Source organism: Sceloporus occidentalis, unplaced genomic scaffold (assembly GCF_023333645.1).
Source record: "Sceloporus occidentalis isolate IW3139 unplaced genomic scaffold, rSceOcc1.0.p SCAF_2, whole genome shotgun sequence".
Classification (NCBI taxonomy): domain Eukaryota; kingdom Metazoa; phylum Chordata; class Lepidosauria; order Squamata; family Phrynosomatidae; genus Sceloporus; species Sceloporus occidentalis.
In genome coordinates, this window is record NW_028316982.1 from 223,333,384 (window position 1) to 223,349,598 (window position 16,215).

The 16,215-nt window shown below is 38.2% G+C and overlaps 1 protein-coding gene across 4 annotated transcripts in view; it reads right to left on the minus strand.

The window, feature by feature from the left end:
• The window catches only part of EPHA6 (EPH receptor A6), a 608,811-nt gene that overhangs the window by 377,376 nt on the left and 215,220 nt on the right, over nt 1-16,215 (minus strand). The gene's annotated exons all lie outside the window — the stretch shown is intronic.

The following is a 16,215-nucleotide window of genomic DNA, read 5'->3' on the forward strand; positions in this document are numbered from 1 at the left end:
AAGGAATCTGGTAACACAGCTGGGAGCAGGTGGAATAGAAACAGGCTTAAAATGAGTTGAAAGATTCATTAAGCTGTGGACTAAGTAATTGAAAACCATAGCATTAGGCTTGGTTGGTCTGGAAAAAGAATACTTCAGATGCTGTCATGGGGAGGCCAAACCTCAAAGTGCTACATTAATACAGTCTCCGTGAAATAAGTCTTCTGAATAATTACTATAGGATGAAAACAATATGCACTTCAGAGAATGGACATACTGAGAGGAATAATTTGCACTTTAAAAGACCAAGAACAAATTAATCCATACATAGAGTATATGTGAGATTTATTGCAACACTGTACATACAACGAAAAAAACCATGGCCTGTTACAGACAGGCCAAAATAAAGCTGCTTCGAGTCACTTTGGAGGTATGGTATTTCAATGATGCATGAGTCCTAAGAGTCCAAAAGCCACACCAAAGCTGCACTGCAGTCCTTAGGACTGGAGCATGGCTTTGGTGCGGGTTTTGGACTCTTAGGATGCATGTATCATTGAAATACCATACCTCCAAAGTGACTCGAAGCAGCTTTATTTTGGCCTGTCTGTAACAGGCCCATGATTCTGACTAGACTTAAAGCACTTGGGTTTTTCACTATAATAAAGTTACAGAGAAAAGAATAAAGAACACTTTATGTTACTTCCAAACTGTACAAAGAAAATATGTTTATACTATTATATTGTTGTAGTTTCCTTCAAGTAGTTTCCAACATCTAGTGACTCTGAGGTGAACATATCATGAGCTTTCTTGGCAAGATTTGTTCAGAGGAGGTTTGCTGTTAACCTCATGAGGTTGAGAAAGTCTGACTTGCACAAGGTCACCCAGTGGGTTTCATGGCCAAGCTGGGATTCCATTGACTCAATTAGTAAATTTAGTGCAATCTTATTTTTGGATACATTCAAGACTGAACTAGCTAAAATGTACTTTGATAACATTTTATGGTCTGTTTTTATAGTTCATAACCACCAGAGATACAGGTACTATGGCAGTACAATTCTGAAGAGTGATTTCTGCTCTCAAAAGGCAGCTATAGCATTCATTTTGTTAGGATTACACATGTTGGTACATGCCATGTAAAACCACTTAGCCATGCAAACCCACTGGGTGACCTTGGACAAGTCACATGCTCTCAGCCTCATGGGAAGGCAATGGCAAACCACCTCTGAACAAAGAAAAGCCAAGAAAACCCCATGATGGGTCACCATAAGAAGGAAACAACTTGAAGGCACACAAAAAGCACAAACATATATTGGTAAATTGCTATACTTTCTCAATTGTGATTTTTAGAACCAAATAAACTCTATTACTCAAAAGAGGTAGCATGACAAAAACACATTTTTATACAAAGTGTCCATTACATCAATTGAAGCTGCTATTTTTAGTAGAATAATCTAAATCACATTTCCCTATTGCCAACTCACAGAAGGGATCCCAGGATGTTTAAAGGTAAAGGTATTCCCCATTGACAAGGTTGCAAATTGTGTCTGACCATAGGGGGTGGTGCTCATCTTCATTATTACGCCAAAGAGCTAGGGTTGTCAGATACTACATTGTGATCATGTGGCCAGCATGATTGCACAGAACACTGTTCACCTTCCCATCGGAGTGGTACCTATTTATCTACTTGCATTTGCATGCTTTCATACTCCTAGGTTGGCAGAAGCTGGGACTAGTGATGGGAGCTCATCCCATCATGCGGCACCGGCCCTCAAAGTGCCAACCTGCCGATCTTACAATCAACAAAGTTAGTGTCTCAATCACTCGAGCCACTGCATCCCTCTTACTGTTTACTGGCCCACTGAAGTCCATTAATGGGCTATTAATGTTTACTGGGCCATTGCAGTCACTTTCATTCTACCTAGCACATGATAAGCAGGTTGCAAAGAGAAGGTGGCGCATGCAGAACTAGGCCATTTTGCTTGCTTACATTAAAAAAAATGCAATTGTTTTCAGGAAAGTGGAGTCTACATCTGGTAATTGTTTTCCAGAACTGGTTTGCTATTGGGTACTCACAATTGTCACAGCCATTGTGTACCATATCTAAGGCCTCATACAAATCCTCAAAACTAAGGGAAAGCATTTTTCAGCAGATACAGAACAGGGAAACCTTTGCTTTAAATTATGTTTTGTCTTTGTGGTTGAATACCAATGAACATAATTTTAACCAAATTACAACCTCTAGTGTTGTAGTGGTTTGAGCACTGGGCTACAGATTAGAGACCAGGATTTGAATCCTCACTGAGCCATGGAAACTCAGTGGGTGACCATGGGCACATCATACTCTCCCAGCCACAGAGGAAGGCAAAGGCAACCCCCCCCCCCTTGGAACAAATTGTGCCATGAAAATTCTTGGTTTGCCATAGGGTCACCATAAATCGGAAATGACTTGAAGGCATATAACCCTATCACAATTATACTGTAATGAATGTCACATTTTGAGAATGACTGAACAATGTAATACATTAAAGGCAATGCTGACAAGGAAGTTAGTATATACGGACTTGATCACAGTATTTATTTTTGTGCATTCTGCCCATCTAAACAGGAAAAAAAATTGTTCAGGGAAAACAGTCCATACACTGTTAGCCAGGACGACCAGCACATTTTTACAGCTAAATGAAGATTAAATACTACCAAAGCTCTTCTTCCAGAAGAGCACACCCATTAACCTTTGTTTATAGAGATGAACCCTGAAATCATAGCTTTTCCCTATGCATAGCCAAAATGAGATTTTCATAATGCATTAAAGGTTTAATTAAAGTAATGCTTCCTGATTACAAAATTGAGAATTATTCTGGTGTTTAGTATAATTCCCCAAATGGTAAAGTGGTGTGAAATTACACTCTGCAATTTATAATAAATGCTATATTGCATTCATTCTTGATTGAAAGCAAGAGATATATGATATAATTATTTCCCTCTCTTTTTTGCAATATGGAATGCTTAGAAACATTATCATAAATATTTCCTCCTTGGGACTTTTAAAGATAACATTAAAAGTGATCAAATGTTATGGTTAGCAAAGCATGATGGGAAGGTTCTCAGTCTGCTTTCTGAAAATAGATCTCCCAACTGTGATTAACAATGAGAGTGCTTATTCTGAATTAATGAATATACATGTTGACTTTCAGCTTCAATTCACTGGAATAATTACTTCACATTAACATATCAACAAGCCAGGAACCAACAGTCTAATGTTTCAGGTCACTGACTATGTATAACAAAGGATTTTCTTTTGGTGCCTTATTTAAACAGCCCCAGTGCAGATTTTTTAGCTCTTTCCATCATTCAAACTTCTAATACTTTTCATAAATTACTGAATATGTAACACATAGACATGGCAGTTGTAATCTAGCCAAGGTTGTCCACACTTCTGTCCCATTGATCCAGTGAAACAGATTTAAGCATACTAAAGTTTAATTGAGAACCCAGCTTTAATTTGAACCAATGCCATCAAGTACATTTAAAATATTATTTAGTCTATCTGATTGGGTGTAGTACATCTAAGAAAACAGATTTTAATTTTATTTAGTTCACATAGGTTAGTGAAGATTGTAGGTATTTTCAGAAAATCTTGCTTACTCTTTCCAATTTTTCACAGACAGATTATGGTGCTCACATTGAGGGTGACTGTACTCTGCTAGTCTGTCTGTCTGTCTATCTATCTATCTATCTATCTATCTATCTATCTATCTATCTATCTATCTATCATCCATGCTCATTAGCTATCTGATATTGCCATGCAGCCAGATTAGACTCAGATAAATGTTCTGCTTTGAGTCTAATTTGCACTATGACAGTGTCACATAGAATGCTATCGCACAGGAGGAATGTCTCCCAATTTCAAAAGAAAAGAAAGTAGGGCCAATTCAGAAATGAACACAGGTATGATGGATGGTTATCACACCACAGAAGAACACAGTGCCAATCCAAAAGCCAAAGTAGTGTGAATGCAAAAGAAGTTATCATATGAGTACGTACCCTTTGTAGTCTAGAATTCGAATTAGCACATGTGCAGTGAGGGCAGAATCAGATCGTGACCTTTTTACACTTCTGGCGGGGCTTGCCTCTGGTTCCTGTGGTTTTACCTTGTTTCACATTATTTGTTCATTTATTACCCTTTATTTCACGTTATTACGCAATTCACATTACTTGTTCATTCATTACCCCTTGTTTCACATTATTTAGGCAATTCACATTGTCAATTCATTGCCCTTTATTTCATGTTATTATGCAATTTACATTATTTGTTCATTCATTATCCCTTATTTCATGTTATTTAGGCAATTCACCAATTCAAAACCAGTCTGAAGCAACCTTGTACTTGATTTGAGCATTGGACTATGACTCTAGAAGGCAGGGATCAAATCCCACTGAGTGACCTGGTGCAAGACACATGCTCTCAGCCTCCTCAGAAAATGGCAATGGGGGAAAAATGGCAATGGCAAACCCCATCTGAATAAACCTGCCAAGAAAATCCTGTGACAGGGTCTCATGAGTGAAAGAGAGAGCCATTCCCTCCCCTCTAGTTGGAGAGGATGAGTTTTGCAAAGGGAAAGAGACAGAAAGGGCTGAAAGGAGGAAGGAGGGAGGCAGTGTGTGTGTGTGTGTGTGTGTGTGTCTGTGGGGAAGGAGGGCTGCTTCATCCCCAAAACAGCTCCTGAACACCTCTGGGAGGAGAGAAAAGCCCTCCACACTGGGAGGGAAGGAGGGAGGAAAGGCGGACTTTGGTGCTGGTATTTTAACTTTTGGGATATCCCCCCCCCCCCCAAATAGGCAGCACAATTGCCTTCACAGCAGCCAGGGAGCACAGGAGAGAAAGCTGCAGACAGCAAAGGAGCTTGGGAATTGTAGTCCAATTCGAAGGCAATCCAAGGGTGACTGAGACATGCGTTTCATGCCTGCCAAATTTAAATTGAATGCAACTTTGGAGTGGAACAAGATTTGTAAATTTTGTATTTCCCCAAATTTACACATCCCTCAGTTGACCCTGGATTGGGTTCGAATTGACGTAGCATTGACTTTGATTATGTGTGATAACCTCTCACGCAATAATGTGAATCCGCATGATTGCATCCGGGATCACACTGCATTGACCTTCCAATTTCCCCCATGTGATAACAACCATAGCAAATGACAGCAAATATCACCAATATTTTATGAGTCCTGGATACAAGATGACGGAAATGAAAACAGAGTGAAGGCTTCCTGCCTCATTCTGGCATCTTATAGGTAAAGGGAAAAGTAGTTTAGCAGGTAGAGAATGTGGTTGCTGCTTGTAAGTGGATGAATATTTCACCCACCAAAAATTGTTATACTTGTTTATAAGAAAAAACATTTTGAACTGGCAATTACTTGAATACAAATTCACTATTTAAAAAGAAACATTCCAGAAGGTGCCAAAGATATCTTCAAGCCTCTTCCACAGCTTTTAAAATGTTATATCTGTACTCACTTTCCTACTTGCTTGGAACAGATATTCTGTAACATTATAAACATGAAGAATATCCTAAGCCAGATATTTAACACCAGATATGATTCAAATGGCTATTTGCCTACATATATATACAATGAAGCTTCTTTCTACCAGCACTTTCTTTTCTGTGATAACAGAAGGAAACCATGGATACCTTGTCTCCCTGGTCAATGCATTTACATTTTAATGGTTACTCTGCAGATGATATATTGGAAACCCTAGTAAGGAACAGAGCAACAGATCTGGAAGTTTCATGATCAGGTCCAGAAACTGGATGAAGAACCAGTTAAATAGTCCTGATGCTTCTTCTTCTTTTTTTTTTAAATGTTTAAAAAGCCGTATTAGCTTAGAGACACACATTTTGTTTAAATCAAATTAAGAGTTAGGCGTGGGAAACATATTCTATTTTGATCAGTTATTTCATACTAAAATTACTGACCCAAGATAGATTCCAGCACCATCAACCTTAAAAACTGACTCATTCCTGATTCTGTATTTTAAGAACATCATACAACTATAATACAAATCAATGCAAAATTTTACGCCAGTAATGTCTTGCCGGGGGGGGGGGGGGGGGAGGGAATCAAGTGTTGAAACCTGAACTGTGCCAGCTTGCCAGTTGAATCATTTAAACCAGCACAGCTGTTTTCTCACTGGAGCCCACACTTCCAACCTGATGGGGAGAAGGGCTACAGTTCCTTTTAAGGACTGAAAAACATGTTAAAAGCCGCACATTTGCACCTGTATCTGGATTTTACGAAAATAGTGTGCATGATAATATGATATTCCACTCCATGCACACTGTTTACATATAGTTAATGTAAAACCTACACCACATATCTGTAGCTATTTGCAACTACTATATCATGAATATCATGATATAGGAGTAGTATTTGCAACTACTATATCATGAATATCAACCTATTGTTTCCCTAACAACAGGTAAATTTTCACTAGAAAAGTAGTAAATGTCTTTAAAAAGTAGGTATCTGTGAAGCAAAATTCAAGGAAAATAAGACTGTTTGCTTGGATTTCCTGTCTATTTCCTTCTTCTATACCACTGGTAGTAAAATCTAGCAGAAAGAACAGTAACTATGATTAACAATAAAATCTTTATCTTCTATCCCAGAGAACTACAACATTATTAAAATACAAGAGTAGATGTATTACACTACTTTGCATTTGGCAACTTACATGTCTTAAAAGAATATTACAAGCAACTGCAACATTGGCAGCAATTCATTTTTAAATAGGCAAAATGTTGCATATACAAATTATATCCCCCCCCCCCCGACTAAATATTTCGAGGGAGTCACATTTATTTCCAAATGTATCACTACCATAATGATTAATATTATTAGAATAATACGCACCACAATAATTAGAATTATTATTAGAAGAATAGGCACTACCAGTATGGGCTGCTTGTAAGACAAGCTGACAGACTATTTGGAGCTGGTATATAATAAGTTGGCAAGAGACATATGAGGAATTTGATCATTCCTGTTCAAAATTATCAAAAGCCACAATTCTTGGACCAAAAAGCAGATAAAAGGTTCGCTCTCTAGGGGATTTTGCACTACTGTGAATGATAGAATGCTATTCGTAGCAATTTAAACATATCAAGCTGTGCATCTCAATATGTATTATATCTATCTATCTATCTATCTATCTATCTATCTATCTATCTATCTATAAATTTGGAGACTATTTAAACAAACTCTACAAATCAATACAAAGTAAAATAGAATAGGATTATGAATACAAATGCGTAAGTGACATGTATGTGAAATAGAGAGATTTACCCATCTCTGGAGAAAGCAAAAAGATATGTGGTAAGATCACAATTGCATGTTATATCAAACGTCAATGAACTTAAGTTCTCATAACTATTAATACAATTCCTTATCATATTTGTATTAAGCCATCCTCCAGAAGGTTGGAGAAAGCCTCTTGCTCTTCTCTGTGCAGTTTGTGAAGTTCTGGGGGCCACTTTTGGTCTTCTGTAATGCCTTAGATTTAAGGCTGTATCCCTTGAAATTCCAGCTCATCAAACCATTAGGTTTTTTACTCTCCTCAACTGAAATTTATGACCACCAGAAACTTCGGGGTGTGTGTGTGCAGCTTTCACATGAATCAGAATGGAATGTACCCTAGATCCAATTTAGGCCTTTTGAAAGTTTCTATTATTTTAGAAAACTGAGCAACTAGTTGGGCATTTCGACTTTCTAAACAAGGTCTTTGAAAATTAAAACAGGGTAGGTGAGCAAGGGCTTTCTCCTGTCTGGAAATTCACAATTTCTTAAAAAAGGAAAAAAAATTGCATATAATTAGAATCAGTAAAAAGAACTGATACTGTACTTTGTGATCTGAAATAACTTGTACAAAGTTATTTATATGTTCCACACAGATTTTGCTTTCAAAAGCTGAAAATAACTTTTCAAATCTGTTTCTTCATACAACCTAATATAAACTGATCATATTGCATAAACCCTTTATTGTGCAACATTATTTTTGTGAACGAGAATCCAGAAAGGTATATACTATTCCTAGTATACTTGCAACATGAATTTATACAGTCATAATGTTATTTCCTGAATAAGCTGTTATCTATATTTAAATGTGTGCAATATAAATTGTTATTTTTAGAGAAGAAAGATAAAGTTAAGGACTTCTAATAGTCCAGTGCTTCAATTCTGTTTCAAACAGACAAAGCTTCAGGTGGAAATGCCTGGGATTTGTAAACATCAATAAGAATATTACATTACAAGGACTATTCACCTGTTAATTAACTGCACTAATAAATATTCATAGACCAGTTTTAATTCTAATTATTCACAGAAGGTCAGAAAAGCATGAGCATTTCACCAGAGCCCTAACCCCCTTTTAACCCCTTTCCAATTGAGTACTCTTTCTGGCAAATCGCTCAGTCAGTCATTCAATACTGATGACTCATTAGGACTTTTGAAAGATTATTTCATGAAAAAACAGCATCCAAACCATTCATGGCAATACATTTCTTGCAAATAGGATAATTTGGGCAAAAACAAGTCAAAGATGGAACAGGCCAAATCAGTCCCTACAGCCCATATATTGGGACTTCTGTAAAAGGTTCTCAGGTAGCAGCATGCCACATGAAACCTGTAACATTTTAAATTTGGTTACCGTAAATGATCACAATAGCAGGATAGCATCTAAGTTTATGTCAGCTGCTTTACTGGCTATTAAGATTTTAGCACCAATCTTAAAACATGCATCCTAGCTATCAGTCATGTTAAATAGCAAGGTGGAGTTTTACTCTTATAACTTGATTTTGTAGTACACACAGAAAGATAACATAGATGCAAAGGTGCTACTTGTAAATCTGGAGAGAAAGGATGGTTCCTTTCAGCAATTTGCACAGAATAAAATAAGGTGGAGAATAAGCCTGAGTAACCAACACAGTTTGTGGAATGCTATAGGGATGGGCTGTGGAGGGAAAGAATATGGTATGTGATGGTTCTCTGAGTCCCTCTCCTGCTCCTACCTGGGCTGGATGGGACCTCTTGAGACCATTCATATCTAATTAACTCTGATCACCCCCACCCAATGATTTTGAATTCGTCCTCTTTAGCAATGCAGTGGAACATGCTGGGATTCCACTGGCACTTTCCCTTGCAGAGATCCTACCCTCCCTTTGCCTATCCTAGGGAAGAGCTAGGTTAAACAAGACATGTAAAAAAAGGAATATGAGATAAATACAAGTAAAAAGAAAAGGGGTTTTATTCCAAGTAAGAAATTTTCATAGCAAGAAGATATCTATTTCCATGAAGAGCCATTTTGTTCTTCAGGAACAGATTAGAAATTACAAGTTACAGTCAGATTAGATCATTTCAGTTTAAACAGGATGTTGAGAAACTGGAGCGTGTCCAAAAAAGGGCGGCTAAAACGGTGAAGGGTCTGGAAACCATGCCCTATGAGGTTCTTGAGACATCTCACATTTTTCTTCCTCATTGACATTGTTTGAAATTGTGCCTTCAGTATCTCCCTTTTGAGAAACTTCCATCGGTCTTGAACTTCCTTCTGTTTTAGTATTCCTGACCATGGGATCACCCCCAGTATTTCTCTAAGTTTACTAAAATCAGCTTTCCTAAAGTCTAGAATGTGTGTCTGACTATGCATGGCTTCTCCTTTCCATTGTATAACAACTCCAGGAGTACATGATCACTCCCACCTAAGGATTCCAACACTTGCACCCCATTAACTAGGTCATCCCTGTTGGTTCGGACCAGATCTAAAATAGCTGATCCCCTTGTTGCCTCTTCCACCTTTTGGACAAGTGAGGAATTTGATAGACCTTGAGGATTTGGCTGAGTACCTCCTGTACCTGTACCTCCTCTCATATTTAACTTTTAAGTTGTCTGGGAAGAAGGTTCTGATAATGGGAGTATTCCTTATTATCACATAGTAGTTTCACCACCACTACTTAGTCAAGGTAATTTAGTTCCCCTTATTCCTGCTTGAGACAATGCTATGCCATGATATAACATCATTTTAAGAGGCATTACTAGTGTGGAGTACTGGACTGAGAATCTGGAGACCAAGGTTTGAGTCTCCTTTCAGACATGGAAACCCACTGGGTGATCTTGGGCACTCTCTCAGTCTCAGGGAAATGCAAAGATGAAACCCCTGTGAACACATTTTTCCAAAACCCAACAACTCTGTAACAGGTTTTCTAGGGTTGCTATAAGCCAGAAATGACTTGAAGGAACATAACAACAATAACATGGTATTCTGGAGGAAAGAAGGGGGCTGTCATAAGGGGGATGCTAAAAGGAGTTTCACTGCTGATGTAATAACAAAATAGTGAGCCCCATCCAGAACATTTGGCACCCATGAAATATTTTTTGAAATACTTTCCCCATAATTCATCATGTATGGCCAAAGAAGCTTTCAAATAAATTTCTTGTATAATATCCCTCTGTTCCTCACTGCAAATATATTTTTATTTGAAGTGGAGCAGACTGGGAGTTCTAAAAAGAAAGAAAAAGTCTGTGATATGGCTTTGTGCTTGTGAATGTTTATGCTGTTCAAAGGCAGGGGGAACCTCACAATTGATAGTGTACATGCAAATATGCCAACACATCTAATGTATAGCTTTGGAATGTGTGAGATTGGTGTCCTTGCCCTGGTGCTTCTCCAGACCAGTTGTATTTCACGATTATTTGTTTACTCCTTAAACCTTTAAGCTAAATTAAAAAAAACAAACAATAAATTGCACCTGTGGTATAAATATAAACCAGTCATAGAAGTAATGTTTGTCAAATAAAGCATAACTTGAAATTGTTTCTCTTAAATTAAATATTTGCTTTAAGCTTAATGCTTTATTTGCATATCATCTACAAGTATTACTTTCAAGCAGGAAACAGGGTACTATGAAACATCTGAGAGATGCAAACTTCCATACCTATTGAATTTTAAACATTTTGCTACAGAATGATAAAAAGTTCCAGATAAGAACAGCTATCAATATGCCTTTTGTTACAGAATGCAAGTGGTGCTAACCATACAGAGAAGTATGGTTAATGTAACAAAAAGCACATAGCTCTGAGGAGAGAGTATCAGTTTTTGAAGCAGTAATTGGGCTACTGCGGTGCAGTGAAGAATACTGATGGGAAAAGAATCCCTTGAAACATGGTGCTAAAAGAAAGTTCTACAGATACCAGAAGCTGCCAAAAAGACAAATGAATAGGTCTGATAGCAAACCAGGCCTGAACCCTTATTAAAATTGAAGATGACTAAACTGAGGTTATTGTTATTTAGACATATCATGAGATGATGTGACTCACTGGGAATGATTATAATGCTCAGCAAAGAAGTAGAGATTAGGAAAAGAGAAAGACCACACTACAGATGGATTGATCAAATCAAAGAACTTACAGCTCTGAGTTTGGAAGACCTCAAGGTTGATGACAGGGGCTCTTTGAGGCCTCTTGTTGATATAGCTGCCATAACTAAAAATCTACTTTGTGGCAAATAACATATTCTCATGGGAGGTGTTCCTACAAGTAATTTGCTCCCAAGCCTATAATAATTTTAATATGAAGCTCCTGAATTGGTCCTGGAAGCAGACCTAGAACAACAGCACTGGTATTATAAAGAAGGCACATCAGCTCATTACTTGGCACCAGGTTTTTGTGGAAGCATTCTTCACAAGCTAATGCTTCTGAGTACTTTTCAAAGTAGTCATACTATTGTGAAATTGTGTGCCTTCAAGTTGTTTCTGAGTTATATGACCCTGAGGCAACCCTATCACTGGCTTTTCCTGCCATGTTTCATGGGGATTTACTATTGCCATCCTCTGAGGCTAAGAGAGTGTGACTTGTAGGAACACCTCAAAGGATTTCAATAGCAAGAGGGGATTCGAACCCTGGTCTCCTGAGTCATAGTCCAATGCTCAAACCACTATGTTCTACTGGCTCTTTATTCTGTAAGTACAAAAATGAATTGGCTACAAAAATAGAGGGTTTATAACATTATCTTTAAAATATGCTTCTTTCATATTATCCAGTTTTTTATCATTTTCTCTACATGAAAACTAGATGAATAAGAATTTATTCTGAAGAAACATTAAAAAGGTAAATATTGTAAGTACAGCTTACCAACAATGCAAAACTGATGGAGGACATCAAAGGCATTTCTTACCGGAACACTTTGTATCCCAGAGCTACTGCTGCATCCATACCACCATGTGGGCAAATGGGATCATCACATGGAGAACAGTACTGTTGTAGTATTTTTTTTAAAAAATGAATCTATGGCACTCCACAGTGTTTATTTCATTTATAGTAACTGCTGTATTGTGTTATTCAATGTTTAATGTCATATATTATTGTGTATCAATAACATATTTGTGCCTGTTACTTTAGTTCTAGCATCATCTTATCAGAGGTTTTGTGGGTCTTTTGACTTAGTAAAAAGAAATCCCTCACCAACATTGGGCTACCAGTAGAGAGCTGCATAACATGAAACATCTTGTGTTGCAAATTACTAATAATGAGCTAAACTGTAAAAACAATTTTATGTATTTAAATGTAAGCAAATTTACTCAAACTAAAAGCTATGTAATAAGAAAGAAGTTGAAGATCTTAATATATTAATACTTGACATTTTAATATTCAGTTTAGTAGCTCTGAGCTTATAAATTTGGAAGTATAAATGTTAATCTCAATTAATGCCTAAAGTATGGACACAGAGATTCAAGAACAAGATATATGTATGCTTTGAGTCCTAAAGAGCAACAGATTCAGCCTTCTGCTGTTAATAATAAAATGGCCCATATGAAGTCAAATATAGCCAGTAGCTCCCACAGGTTTTAAATTATGTACAGCACACATACCTTTATATGTGAATACATTTGATGCATACTGTGTGTAAAAGCTGTGCCACAGAAATCTTGTGACATCTGGTAGGATGGGTGGTGTGACGCTGCTTTGGGGGCAGAGTTGGGGCAGGCGGTTGTCATGCCTCCACTCCACCCTGATGCTGGCATTTCTTGCCAGTCTGTACAGCCAGTTGGTCAGGACTCATACATCTCACTGGACTACACTCTCATTATTCCTTACTGACTGATAGCTGAGGTTGATGGGTATTGGAGTTTGAGAGCAACAGTACACTCTTTATAGACAGTCTGCTATAAGTGAGAATGCTTTCTGAGATTTTACCAATAAAGATTCACTTAAATGCATTTATTCTTACAAGGATTTTCAGACCATCTTGTTCCAAATTACTATTAAAAAAATGTTAAGGGTGTGTCCTTACTTTCTGTAAACTATGTTACTGTGATCTCAAACCTCTTATCCTGTACTGGCATCTGAAGCAAATTTCCCTATAAATTGACTACAGCTGTTGCTTTTTAAAAGTTAAGCTTGTGTAATAGAATTTTTAATCTCAGCATGAATCTGCAACTTAAAACACTTTCTACAATACCTACTGTTTAGATAGGTTGCCATGGTGGAGATGGAAAGGAAAGCAATGTGGCAATAATAGTATATTGTGTTTAGGCAATCAAGAAAGAAAGAAAAACCCAACAATTCTGAATTCTCCAATATTACATTTTTATTCTACAGTTCAAATGGATGTCATTATCAACATGTGCCTTTAGTCAAGGTGCAACCGATACAGAGATTTAACTTTTAGTGGAGGCCTTACAAATGTTATCAGACCCCAATCGATTATAGCCATTAGTGAAGGATCATGAGAGTTGCAGTGAAATAGTGTTTGAATGCAGACATGGTTGTTGTTGTCACTGTGTGCCTTCTGATTTATGGTAACCCTAAGGCAAACCTATCATAGGGCTTTCTAGGCAAGATTCATTCAGAGAAGGTTTGCCATTGCCTTCCCATGAGGCTGCAAGTGTGATTGGCCAAAGGTCACCCAGTGGTCAAGTTGGCAAAGTTTATTAACTATAAGAACAGACAAGCTAGGAGAGGCAGAAGCAGTTTGCTTTTGTTAACTGGGTGCAAACTAATTTTGCACCTTGAACTCAGTTTGCAGCAACTGAAGTAAGCTGTGGACAAAAATAGAAAGTGGGGGGAGGAGGGAGAAGGTAAGATTTCTTAAAGCCAAGCAAAAAATTAGTCAGGATTGCCTCTGACACATTGTGACGGTTGGGGAGGAGAGATCATAATCCACCCCACTCCACCCCATGCCTCTCAGTTCCTATAAAGATGGGAGGATCACTTTTATCATGATTTTGCACTTTCCCCCTTTACATCCAGGAGAGGCCTTTTTCTCTCTTTCTGAGGGGTTGTGCAGACCACCCCTAAGGGGTGGTCTACAGGCACCTCCATTTTTTCTGGATCAGGGTGTCACAATCACTTGAATTCTCCCCCACTAAGTTTCTTCAATGACAGCATTGCTGCCATATAGTAGTCATGAGCACCTATATTTTAACCCTATTTTTGTTATTAATTTGTGATCCTACCACTATTTTGTTACTGTCACTTTAACCCCAAAATATATTTTGAATTGTTAGTAGCGTGGTAAGCATTCAGGGTCCAAATGAATCTTTCTCAAAAAACAATAAAACTTATAAAGAACATTTAATATAAATATTTAACAATACTGCATGTATTGAATTGTTTTATATATTTATACTGTTATGGTTTCTTTTACACACACTCTCTCTCTAGAGAAAATGAGTTACTTTCATTTAAAACTCACACAATCTTTATAATATATTATCTTCTGAAACTTATATCCACACTAACCAACAAATTCCACTGGATATCCCACTCCAGCTGCGCCCTCTCTCAGAGTTCTGGATGTGTACTGGTAGGGAGTCCCTCACTTTTGGACTCTAGCCTTAACCATCTCTCCCTCACACTGGAATCCTCAGTACATCTCTGGACTTAACTCAAACCCTATCTAGTTCTCCCTCTCAGCAACAGCCCTATTTATCTTCTCTAGCCTTCACTGGGATTGGCTGGCACCAGGTCTCTCCTGATTGCTACATTGGCCCAACTCTGTCTGTCTCTACTGCAAGCCATGGCCCTGATCTGGTCTTTCCAGGGCAGAAAAAGGAGCCGCAAAAACTGGCTCCATTTGCACCTTGGAAAGGGCATGATAGCCACAGCGGTGCAACTTTACGGTGCTCCTCTAGCTCATGAGGACAGCACTGGAGGAGTGCTGTGACACTGCGTGATGTGTGGTGTGGCACATGCCATCATGCTGCCCTAGGATGGAGCTGAGGCATGTGTTATTTCTCATCCAGGTATTCAAAAAGGTCAGAAGCAGAACAATGGCACAGAGAGTAGAGGGGTTGGTGCTTCTTTTAAGTGCTCCTGGCAAGTAAGATCTTGCCTTTCACCATGCTACTCAAAGAAAATAATGGTTCTTTGTTTTCATAAGAGTTAAAGTACAGTACTTACATTGACCTGTGGATATGATGACCCAGGTTTTTTGGGTCAATTTTTAAATTAAAATTTCTAGACGTATACATGTGTATATACAGTAGTCTAAATGGGCCAGTGTGACATAGTGGTTTGAGCACTGGACTATGACTCTGTAGACCAGGATTCAAATACTGGCTTGGCCATGAAACCCAGTGGGTGACCTTGGGCAAATCACATTCTCTCAGCCTCAGAGGATGGCAGTGGCAAACCCCCTCTGAAGAAATTTGCCAAGAAAACACCCTGATAGGATTGCCATAAATTGGAAATGACTTGAAGGCACACAGCAACAGCAACAATTGGGAAGTAACCAAGGTGGTAACTCTGCCGCTTAGGCAGGGATGCAACTGGTATGCTAACTAAAACTAGGGAAAGACAGTCCAGTCCATAGCAGCCACCTAGACATCCATGAGCAATGCTGGGCTCAAGAGCACCTCCAAGGTTTGAATCTGACTTTTCAGAGGGAGTACAATCCCATTGAGAATATTTCATAATTGTAATTCCAGATTAGCTTTCCATAGTCCACTCAACAGAACTTCCATTTTGCTTGTTGTTGTTATTGTTGTTGTTGTTGTTGTGTCTTCAAGTTGTTTCTGACTTAGGGTTTTCTAGGGCTGAAAGTGTATGACTTGCCCAAGGTTACCTGGAGGGTTTCCATGGCCAAGTGGGGAACTGAACCTTGATCTCCAATGCTGACCAATGCTCAAATCACTACATGATGCTGGCTCTCATCTCATTGAGCCTGAATTTATTCACCTACATCCAATT